This window comes from Halyomorpha halys, unplaced genomic scaffold, assembly GCF_000696795.3.
Source record: "Halyomorpha halys isolate HHAL.00 unplaced genomic scaffold, Hhal_1.1 Scaffold15.1, whole genome shotgun sequence".
In the NCBI taxonomy this organism is placed as follows: domain Eukaryota; kingdom Metazoa; phylum Arthropoda; class Insecta; order Hemiptera; family Pentatomidae; genus Halyomorpha; species Halyomorpha halys.
Genome location: NW_027108914.1, coordinates 3,509,228 through 3,521,856, shown reverse-complemented (window position 1 = coordinate 3,521,856; position 12,629 = coordinate 3,509,228).

Sequence of the window (12,629 nt, the reverse complement as noted above, 5' to 3'; positions counted from 1 at the left end):
AAATGAAATCGTAAAATATAACTAAAATAATAAATTGGAGACGAAAAAATCAAAACATTAATTAACAGAATATGTAAAAGAAAATTATCAAAACATAACCATATATCATCTCATAGATCATAGTGTGACTAACTTCTAATAATGTAAAAGAGAATCGAACACTGATGAACTAAAAAACAAATTAACATAAAGGAACATTTATTGTTTATATACATATTCACAAGTATAAAGTAAAATCGAAAACATCAAAGGTAGACAAATAATCAAAAAATAATTATAAGTAAATAAGAAAGCAAAAAAAAAAAAAATTATGGTATATTACAAATCATAAATCTTATGGTATATTCTAATAACAATAAAAAAAAAAAAAGAAATAATTGATTGTATGAACATACATAGATATCTACAGATTCTACATAGAGATTGAAAAAAATATTTCAATCAATTTACAATTTCGTTTAAAGCTTTTAATTGTTATTCTTCGGAAATTGAATGGAAAGTAGGTGATTAACGATATGGGATTTGAAGTTTGGATGAGTATTAGAGCAACGAATGAAGGAGTGATTAGAATTCCATAGAGAAGAGGAACGAATAAGTAAAGATCTTACTTTGAAGCATTTTAGAAAAAGATTCATAAATGATCCGATGTATGTCAAAGTGTGGTATAATTTAACTCAACGTAATATACAATTATTTTAAACAATTTTTTTTTTTAAAACAAAATCTTTTAATAAATATTACAACAGTTTCTGAAGATAAGGATCAGTGTTCTAAAACATTGGCGACTAAAACTTATCCCTCCATATCAAATTTAGAACATAGGTAGTAACTGCTTCGATTTTAAATGATCAATCAACCAATACTAAAATAAATTTTAAGTAATATATCATGTATTTGTTTTCATAGTATATTCCTCATTTAACAATATTAATGAATTTGTTAATTCAATAAATAAAGTTTAAAAAAATAAATAAATACCTCCTGAAAAAGCTAATTTCTAACCTTCTAATCTGACTATGTCTTAAGATGTCTGGTTGAAACGGCTGGAAAGCAGAATTCACTCACTCTTAAAATCCCATAATACAAAATGTCAGAGTTTTCACCATAATGTGTATCTAGAAAAATAAAAAAAAACAAAAATGTTTCAAAAACCAAATATATTTGTTTTCCCTTTATAGAAGATACCAACAACCTGCATTTTCAATTATGAACGGATAAAAGTAGATTAACTTATAATTTAATTTATTTTTTATACTACAACAGTCGTGAAACTAACTGGTTCGTTTATTACATCACAATCGTTATAAGATGCTCTCTCTTTGATACAATTTTGCTTTTTTTCATGATTAATTTATTCTGATTCCTGGTTTGGCAAATAATTTCCAATTCTAAAATTATATTGGTAGGTGATTAATTTATTTAATTAATTATGTATTAATGAAAAAAAGCTGTTAGAGCTCAGTACTGACAACACTTTCTCACAAAAATGTGATAAGCTTCTAGATACCAGTACCTACCTCAGAGATTCAATTTTATTTTCTTCTTACTTTTCATCGTTTAGCTACTTGTTACCTTCTTCATTAACACGAATAATACCGCAACATTTTGGCAAGTTCGGTATTGATCCATTTTCCCGCTGTCACTGAGATATAATCCTTCAAGGACTCCTGTAAAGGAGCAACTGTTATCAACATGACTAAGCAACATTGGTTTTACAAATGAATATTGCATGATTTATTTTTAATTTTATCCTAAAATCGTTAGTGACCTTTGATTACTACAACAATATTATTTTTCTATTAAAGAAATCAAATGGTATCCTTATTGAGTCTCAACATTCTTTAATATATCAATAATCCAACGTTTCGGCCATCCGCAAGGACAATCATAAATACAAATTACACCTCACATCAAATTAAAAAAAATGTTTTAAAGGCTATTTTGCCCAGGTTATCAAAATCACCCTATTTTTTAAAACCTTATAGATAAAACTACACTATCCACTATTAGATAAACAAACTATTTATGTCAGTATAAAAATAAACTATAATAACTTTAGTTATCTAAATTTTGATATGAGGTGTAATTTATATTTAAGATTGGCCTTACGGATGGCCGAATTGGCCGAAACGTTGGACTATTGATATAATAAAGAATGTTGAGACTTAATAAGGATACCATTTGATTTATTTAATAGATAAATACCAGTCTCAATAATTTGAATAAATATAAAAATATAAAATATTATTTATATTTTCTTATTGTGATAAGTAATGATAGTAAAGTACAGTGTTTGCAAAGAATAGATTTTATTGTTAAATTTTACAATGACAAAAACCGGCTTATTTTTGACTGTGTTTATTTGACATGAGTATATTATAAATGAAGCTAAAATTAGGATTGTCCTTGATGATGGCCGGATCTGTGACTAATAAAAAGTAATGAGATTAATTGGATAACCTTTGCAATTGACAATAAAAATAATGATTAATATTGGACCAGTATAAGCAATGTTACGGTGTATTGAAGTTAGCATTCTTATTTTTAAAATATTTTGCTCAGTTTTCCATGGAAACCAGTCAATTTTTTATTTATTAATTTTCCTAATAAACCGAAATTTATACACTTTCCAGAACATTCCAGATCAAGAATAATACATTAAATCCCATTCTATGGACTAAAAAAAAAATGAATAAATAAATAAAAAGAAAATCTTTATTGTAGCAATTATTAAAAAAATCAAAATCTATCTAAGAAATTATTTTTAATACCTTAATCAAAGTAGTTTAATAAAAAAATTCTTGAACAAAAGTGAGGTTGAAATAAGCGATATTTTATTCTGTATAGAAAAAAAAAACAATTGAGAAGATTATTCAAATGTATTCTAGCCAATTATTTCATCTTATGCAAATAAGGTTAGTGTAATCTAAATTAACATTTTAATTAAAGGTGAGCATGTCCATCTAATAAAAGATTTTAGATACCACAGTATGCTAACAAAAAATCCGTTTTTATATCTATAGTTTTTAGAGTTGGTGGTCTTAATTTACATAGAGAGTATTATAACTATTTCAGATTATACGTATATATGTTTTTTTCCCTAGCTGCAGGTGGTCATTATTCTTTTCTAATGTGATAGTTTAAAATTATTACCTATTAGGAACTAAGTGAGGTAGCTATCCTGGATACCAATGACACATTAAGTTGTATAACTGTAATGTGCGTAATTACGTTTTATGACCTTTCATGAGATAACAATTTGTTGTCTGTAGCGTTTGTGAGGAAGTCATGGATATGAAGATTAATTTTCAACAACTTCACAACATAACAGTTTGTATTAAACAATAAATAAAAGGTAATAACCGTGGCTATTAAAAGTTATTTTACCACACTAGATAATTGTTGTATGTAATACGGAATTATTTATCCAAAGCATATTCTATCTGTTGTTCTAATACAGTATTTAAACTATATAAAATAAACAAACAGCTCAGAAGAAAATAACAAGATAAATACTAATTGGGCCATAATTGAATAATCATGCAATTAGTCTTTTATATATTAGTCATGTAATATATCTCTTATTATAAATATATATTTCATTAGTTAGAGAAACAATTCTAAGCCATTTCATTTGGTTTTATTCAATGACGAATTAAGTGATCAAGGCTATATGTCAACAAAATAAAGTGGCCGAAATAGTTTAAGTGTTTTTAAATATTCTAAAATATGAAAAAAAAATTTAAATATTACTTATACAATTTTTATTGCCATCTTAGTATATTTTATTTAACCTCCTCGGAAAACAAATGTTTTGATGGAAAAACTAAGTGGAACATTTCTATGAAACTTTTTACTATAATAGCTAAACATCTTGTATCCAATGTTTGCTAGAAGAATAAGTAATTTGAGTATTACACTATTCTAAATTTTCTTATAGTCAGTATTAAGAAAACTCTCGTATCTTTAGATTAAAATCTATATTATCGTCGGTTTATAGTATGTTATTTTACATAATTTAACTTTTTATCAGTTGCATAACATTCGATAATTATTTAAAAAATTAGCTTTAAATAAATCATGATTTTTGGCTGGCCATTTAATTTATTTTGGTTTATTTATTTGATTTAAATTTAGCTAAAATTGCTATTCTGGAGCTAGTTCAATCAACCTTACATAACTAAGATTTGCACATATAGAAGTATAAATTGATTCTAAAGAGCTGTCTATATTTTATCTTTTAAAAATACACATTAGAGAAGCACTGGTGAGAGTTTTATATAATTGTTCTTTTCGTCTAACCGACTATAGACAGTCGACAAATGGCCTCTGGGAAAACGTTGGCACTAATTAGTTCCCGATAAATGGACCTAGGACCCAATAGGAAAAAAAGTTGGATAATGGATCAGCAAGGCCCCGTGAATCGTTAAGGTAAGGAGAGAACAGTGTCCAAAGATACACATCCCATCCTGGGAATAGGCCAAACTCCATCAGATCTTGGAGACAGTTTGTGTATCGGGTACTCAAGCGCCGGTTATCTTGAGTTAAGGACCCGTCAGTTAAGTGGTCCAAGCACTAACAATGGAACACAGCTGCTTCACATTAGACCAATTGTCTCTCAAGCCAATTCTGTCAACCGTCGCTCTTGTAACAGCCTCAAAAATACCTGGCAGTGTGGGCTGGGCCAGCGGTTCGGCCATCCTTCTCAAGAGTAGACATTTTGCTTCTCCCAAGTTTTGAAGGTATAATAATTATCATTTATAAAATAATAAGATCGCTTATAAAATAACCTATTTAATGAAAATTGTTAATTTGACTATAAGGATGCCGTATTGAAAATTAATTATCACATATTTACTGTATACGTACGTGTATATCTTCTATCTATATATTGATAACTTTTTTCTTGATTGTTGATGCTGATACATTTTGTTAAATTTCTAGAGGGTAAAGCAATTATATAGAAGAGACGTTAATAAAACAATAGTAATGAATAATAAAACAAGTATATTGGGGAAACGTTTTACAAATTTATTGTTTGCATAATCAGATCCTATAATAAAAAAAAAAATAATATTATTTAAGGAAGGATTTTTTAAACTAATTATTGAACAGTATAATGTACAGAATACAAATTAATATTAATAAATAGATCTTAATGGATAGATTAATCTTAATTTGTATTCTGTACATTTTAGAGTTTAATAATTAGTAGAGAAAATGCTTTCTTCAAAAATATTGTTGTTTTTTTCATTCTAGGGAGTGACGATGCGAACAATAAAGTCGCGATGCGCCTAACTATGTTTTTGTTTTATTATTTACTGATCCTCAAGAACCTAATTATTTTTTTCACTTTTTATTATGTAATTATTATAAGTATTTAAATGAGATTGATGCATTATTAAATTATAAGTTTATTAAAATTAGTTGATTTCCTCATGATGATATATTTATATATCTACGTATATTTAGTCTATAGAATAAAATTTTTATTACAATATTAATAGTATGAAGATAAAATAATTAATAGCAATTTGAGCATTAATAGCAGTATGAATATGATAATAATAATTAGCATTATGAAGTAATCCGTATTACCGGCGGTGGAAATTGAAAAAATAAATAAAATATAGGTTAAATTCAATATAACAAAGTTAAATTAAATAAACAAATTAAATCAGAATCAAGATTAAATTAAATCATGTATCTAACTTGATTTTTTTTTTATTATTATATTCAATTGGTCAAATAAATTTAACTTACATTATATACTAAAGTTTTGTGTTGTTTTTCACTTTTTACCTAATGTATGAACTAAATTCATATTAGGGTTTCCCTTTCGTTTCATTCAGGAATAGGATGCATCTCAGGTACTGCTGTACATTTAATATTCACCTTATCAGTAAGTCCATAGGGAATAGGTTGGTTACTTATAGGATCATCTTCCCTAGGTATATCGGAAATGACCTGTATGAAAAAAGAAAAAAGGATGTTGTTACAATAGGATAATTCTATATTCAAAACAATATATTTTTTAGACAGATTTTTATATTAATTATATCAAACTAATTATATAACTAAATCAAAACGTCTTCAACTTATATAATTTAACACTTTTAAAAGGCACTGTACCACTAAATTTTTGTTGGTGAAGGTTATAACTCAATCAACTCTAAGATGAGCTTTATGTAACTTTTGCTAAAGTTTCTTGCTTATAATTAAATCAAGGAACCTGAACGAAGTGCTTAAGAAAATTGGTATCCTACCAATTCAGAAAGACGCTTCCAAAAATATATAGTTTACATTTTAAACCGCCTTAAAACAAACAAATGTCTGCATCGAACTTTCTCATAAATTTAAATTAAACTGTTAATTTATAATTGGTAATCAACGCGATAATTTGTTTTCCACCATTTTATAGTACTCTTAATTTTTCATACTCGTTTTTGAAATATTATTGGAAAATGTATAAAAAATCAAGATGAAATAGGTAGTTACTTGAAATTAAATAAAAATGCCGAAAAAGACAGAAATTACCTACTCGGATAATAAAAATATTGTTATCAAAATAACGATTAATAATTCGTAAATAAATTCAATTCTTTTTAAATTATGATTATAAAATTGATTAGTACTTTTATGAATATCGGATAACTTTTTGGCCCTGTTGCTTAAAAACTATTAAAATATTCAATATGGCATGCAATAAAATAGGAAATATTTACCAAACTTTTAATAATTATAAATTTGTATGGTAATTACGTGTGTCCTCTGCAATTAAAAGAAATTTCTTTATCTTTATCCAAGTGGGGTCTTCGAGTACTTTAAGAAATATGGTCCCCACTGATAGGGCCTATAATTTACATATTATATTCTAAATAACTTTAGTTTATCAATAGAAATAAATAAAATACTAGCTTAAAATCAATATTTGATTTAATATTGAAAAAGTAAAAAAAAATAAAATCATATCACAGATACATTACGGGAGCTTAGGCACCCAATCGCAAGGCACTACGGGTTAAAACTTCACTGAAAGAACTTAATTTTTCATTTCTACAAAAAAATTGAGTTAGACATTAATGAATCGCCAAATGTAATGAATTTAGATAAATGTATGCTTTAAAGATATATCTTCTTCTGGCTTTCTTTTACACAAAAAAATTTAAATATCCATTAAATATATTTGTAACGATGCAAAATCCTCATTGGTATCTTATGTACTTTTAATAGAATCAAAATTCGAAATCCCAAGTATTTAATTTTTTTAAACTATTTTAGAAATACACAGACAACTAAGTGCAGATCCATTAACTCTGGCATTACTTAAGGAGTCATCCACAATGTCATAACAGTTTCTAGGTCAAAAGGAACTAGAGCGTAAAGCTGTTTCGCCTGTCTGTCTTGCTTTATGAGCATTTGGCAGAAGAGGAATATAGCAATCCTTTTATTATGATTTAAATTTGGGTTAAATTAAAAAAAAAGAAGGAGCTTATCCCTACGAATATGTGGTCTTTGCTCTATTACAGTCTCACTATCACTTTAACATTCGTATCGAGGAGAAAAAACAATAAATAAATTAACTTTATTTCAGTTAAGATAAGCCTGGTATATGAAGAAATGTATAGGTATGTCATAAATACAGATATCCTTTTTCAGTTATCCTATAGAATAATTTTTACCGGAGAATAGTCTTCTAAAAAACTTAAGTCACTGGTAGTTAAGTTAACTGGTACTTCAACGTCATGTTTCTCGTACTTACTTATCAAACATCATTGTTCACAGTACGGATGCATTTAGATTGTACGTAATATTCTGTAATTGCATAGTATAAAAAAAAAAGTTAAATGATTACATCTACATAATGATTTTCACTTGTTCAACCTTAGATTTTCTAAAACAGAAATATATCAAATCCAATAGCACAATATTGTTATTAATTTATCTTAAATTAATAAATATTTATATATCAATTTATTTGAGAATTTTGCATTTAGGCTTTTGGGATGAAGGGAAAATAAAATGTTCAGTGGGAACAACTTGATAAACATTAAGAATTAACTGTAATTAAATAATAAACTGCCATTTTGATGATATTATAATTAAATATATATTTTTAGTTAAAATATGTATATTGAGATAATAATAATGAAAACATTTCTAAATGCAATCCGAACTGTAATTTTTACTTACCTAGAATTATGTTGTAACGTCATTTTATGACATCTCATGGTTTTAATAGATTTATTTCTGTTTTACAAATATTATTTTTCCTTAGTTTCACAAACCTTCATTGTTAGATGCCAGAAATCCAGATTAATAGGATAATAATTCTGAAAAAAAATATATAATAGAAATATAAGACAAAAATATCTTGAAATCTTAAAGGATAATTAAGTTAAGAAAGATAAGAAATTTTCCTGCTAAAAATTCCAACAGAAATATCACTTTTTTTTTTTTTTTTTTTTTTTGCAAAATTCATCTTCTCTATCTGTAACTTTATCATTCCGTTAGTATTTTTCTAAAATTTAAATATTTTTTACTGAAATTCAAGGAGAAAAGCATATCTGTTATATTAGCATAAAATAGAACAAGATTAATTAATATGTTATTGAAATCAGGATTAAATATAGATCATTCTTAAAATTTATAAACAAATATTATCCAAAAAAAAAAATACTGTAGTATTTGATACATTAGACAAGTAAAATACATAGTAAAGTTGGTGTTATCTGCTTTTTTAATTTAATTTTTTCTTTAAAACATATATTTTTTATTAAGTTTGAAGTTATTTTATTTTTATATAAAAAAGTATATTTTTATATTACTTAAATAATGTAGTAAAAATTTAAACTATTTGGTGAAATATATTTAATCAAATCTTTAATAGTAGTAATTATTAAGTTGTAAACATTATATTCCTTTAAATAAAATTATTTATCGACCGTTTTGTTTACATGATAGTCAATGGATAAATTATTATCACTGGACTATATAACAATATATATATTTATTTATTTTTAATGATTTTATTATCTGCATTGTAAATAATAAAAATTCCCAATTATGGCATAAATTAGTAAAATATCAGTAAAAATATAATATAATAATTATAAGTGTTAAAATAATGAAGACAGAGGCAGCTGTGCGGCCCGAGCAGGTGCTGGGACGGGAGCCATGTTGCTGACGGGCGGCCATGTGTCCCATCTCGGCTAGGGAACATGGCAGTGTCCTCACCAGTCCGTGTATATCTTTTCCTATTTACCGATAATAACCTAAGGACAATTATTTATTAATTAATACATAATATATTTGTAAAATATTGGTAAATTACTTAATCCTAAATGTTCTTAACATTAATAATAATAGATTTATTTTTTATTTATATAGTTGTTTGAGAGTGGTTTAGTTTCTTTTTAAAACAATTTTGATCTCTTTTCTCTCAACTTTATTCTTTTTTAACATCCGACGTTTCGACCTCTCAGGTCATTCTCAAGGATTCCTTATTCTGTCTTCATTCCTTTTTTTCTTAAAATTCATTACTGCCGGCTAATTGCCTTTGTCCCAATAATTTCTTCTATTAAATTATTTCCTAAATTTAAAACTTTCAATAACCACTTTTATGTTCATTAACAAACCCCTTTGGGAAGAAATTATTGGGACAAAGGCAATTAGCCGGCAGTAATGAATTTTAAGAAAAAAAGGAATGAAGACAGAATAAGGAATCCTTGAGAATGACCTGAGAGGTCGAAACGTCGGATGTTAAAAAAGAATAAAGTTGAGAGAAAAGAGATCAAAATTGTTTTAAAAAGAAATTAATAATAATGCAAGTAATGGTTTATTAATTTAATTTTAAACCGAAGAACTGGAGTTTATTTAAGTGATAATATAATAACCGAAAATTAACGTTATTATGTTATAAAAAATAAATCGGTTTATGTTACTAATAATAATAATCATAAAATAATACTATTTTTATCTGGGTTTTTTTTCTATAACCATATAATGTATAGCATTAATTCTAAAATATATTGAAACATATATATCCAAATTATATAAATATTACCAAGTCTACACCTTCATACCGACCTAGGATCATAATAAAATATTATTGTTAACAGCTACCTTTAAAGATTACAGAAAGATTTATTTAACGTATTTTTTGATATATAGATAATTTACTACTACCTTAAAAGTGTTAAACCTTTTAACCTCTTACCACCAGGTGTGAGAGGGATCCCAAAACTTCATTCAAAGATGGCTAGTAAAATAGTAATAAAAACTTCTGTTTCACCAGGTGATAACTAAGGTGTCTTTGGCTGGAAAAAAAATATCCATGATATTAGTAGGGCACCCATTAAAAAACAATAAAATAAAAAATTGAATGAGGAGCGTAAATGTACACATCACAAGTTATTTCCCGTTATACGTCTCAAAATATACTAATTGTAAATAAAAATGACGAACTCGTTGTACAAGGGTCCGAGTCCGGTGGTAAACTGAGATTTACAAAAGAGCAAAGATCGAATTGTAGGAGTCCTGCATAACAAGTGTATAACATAAAAAGATTTTACATCGCATCCTGTAAAATACAAGGAAATAGGCTGATATATCATGCTGCTAAACGTATCAAATCGTGTCCATTTTCCTTGTACGTTATTAAAAGTAAAAAAAGACAACATGATTTTGGACATACTAAAAGAATGATAGTTGAGTATTTCGTAACAATGATTTAAAATTATGTAGTGACCTCCTGTTAATAAACTGTATAAAATAATAGCCGATGATATATTCATGGCTAGAACTAATAAAATGTTTTATCTATTTTAAATGGTTTCTAGTTTTTTAACAGTTACACTACCTGTCTAAGATTAAAATCTAACATGAAAAAACAAGCAATGTTCTCAGAAACCTGTTACTATTTTTTGAAATTTTAGGTTTAACTTTTAACTATTAATTATTTGACCTACGTATCGAAAATTTTTATGCAATTTATCTAAATTTTTTTAAAAATTAAATTTAATTAAATCAGATAATAACCTTGTTAAGAAAACAGAATGTAAGAACAAGTCATTAACTTTTCCTCATTTATAATTAAATTTCTGAGAGATATTAAGTATGTAATAAAAACCCTCCGCTGTGGAAACATCCTATTTAAAAGAAGAATACACCCGGTGTTTTACTTTTGTAATCTAGCGAATTAGAATTTAAAGACGCTTTTTAGTAGCCGTTGTCATGACCCAATTAAATATGAAAAGATCCGACCCAATTCCAGGGCTAGAAGACTGCCCTGGAGGAACTGTCTGCTTTATTATGAACCTTAGGAAATACATAATACATCTAAATTAGTTCCCCCTTTCTGGGGGGAGGGGGAGGAAAAGGCGAGGTCCCCGCCCCCAATTACCTAATGGAAGAAGGGAAGTGGAGAAGGAAGAAGAAGATATAAAAGACTGGGAATAAAGTTTTTAGTGGAGGAGAGTGCGCTAGCCCTTTCCCAGTAAACCCTGTTATGGATGTAGGGATATCTTCCTTTCTGATTAGGACAGTCGGGAAAATACACCGAGGATAAAGGGTTATTGCTTCTTTCAATCGTCGAATCTTATTAAGGCTCCACGTCTTGACCGGTTGGGGCCCTACGCTCTCTTACAGAGGGTAGGGAAAAATGTAAAGAAATTTTATTCCCGGGAGGTCAGGGGACAATAAATTTCTAGAGCCTTGGGATAAAGGACAAAGTAGCTCCAGGCTTTATTTAAGTCAATACTTGTAAGCACTTTCATTTATACGACTAAAGTCCCGGGCTGGCCCCCCTTGTGCTGAATTTATTTCAGGGTAATATTTCTTGAAAATTAAATTCGGTCCGTTTGTTACGAAATTTATAACCTTTCTAGATTTGAGTTTAGTTATAAAGTGCCGGTGTTATTATTTTGCTTTAGAAATTATAACCTTATAATTGTAGACTTTTATTTAGTTGGTAATTAAAATACACATAAGTTGGAATATTAAAAAAAAAAAGTGTGTTAAATCATAACAATTAAAAATAATATAGTTTTTCAAAATTCTCTCATTTAATTAATTTCTTCTTTTACATCTCCACATTTCACTTCTGATACTGTAGATAATGAAACCGAAAGTAATATAATTTAAGAACCAATGTTGAATAAATTTTATTCATTATTTTCTATATTTTTTATTCTTTGATAAAATGGACCATAATTTAACTACTGCACGTATTGTCTCGTGATTAATAGCTTTGATAATATTTAATTTTAAAAATGGCACTAATCAGAGTCAAAAATGTAAATTATCTTCGATTATACCTCGTTAATAAGCAAAGTCACTTATGAAAATTACAAGTAAAAGCTATAGCCTAAAAAAGGATTTTATTAAACATTTTTTTTTTAAATGGCACAACATTAAATTTTTATCGCATTAGGTGATCTAAAGAATTTCAATGATATAAAATTGAAAATCTCCATAAAAAAGAGTTCAAAAGAAAAAAGTATATGATAATTATTGGTTTTGAAAATTTAAATACAGTTCTTAAGAACGAATTAATTATTTAAAATAATTATATTCTTTATGTACAAGCTTTAGTGCCCATAAAAAACGCAAATAAGTGGTATTTTATA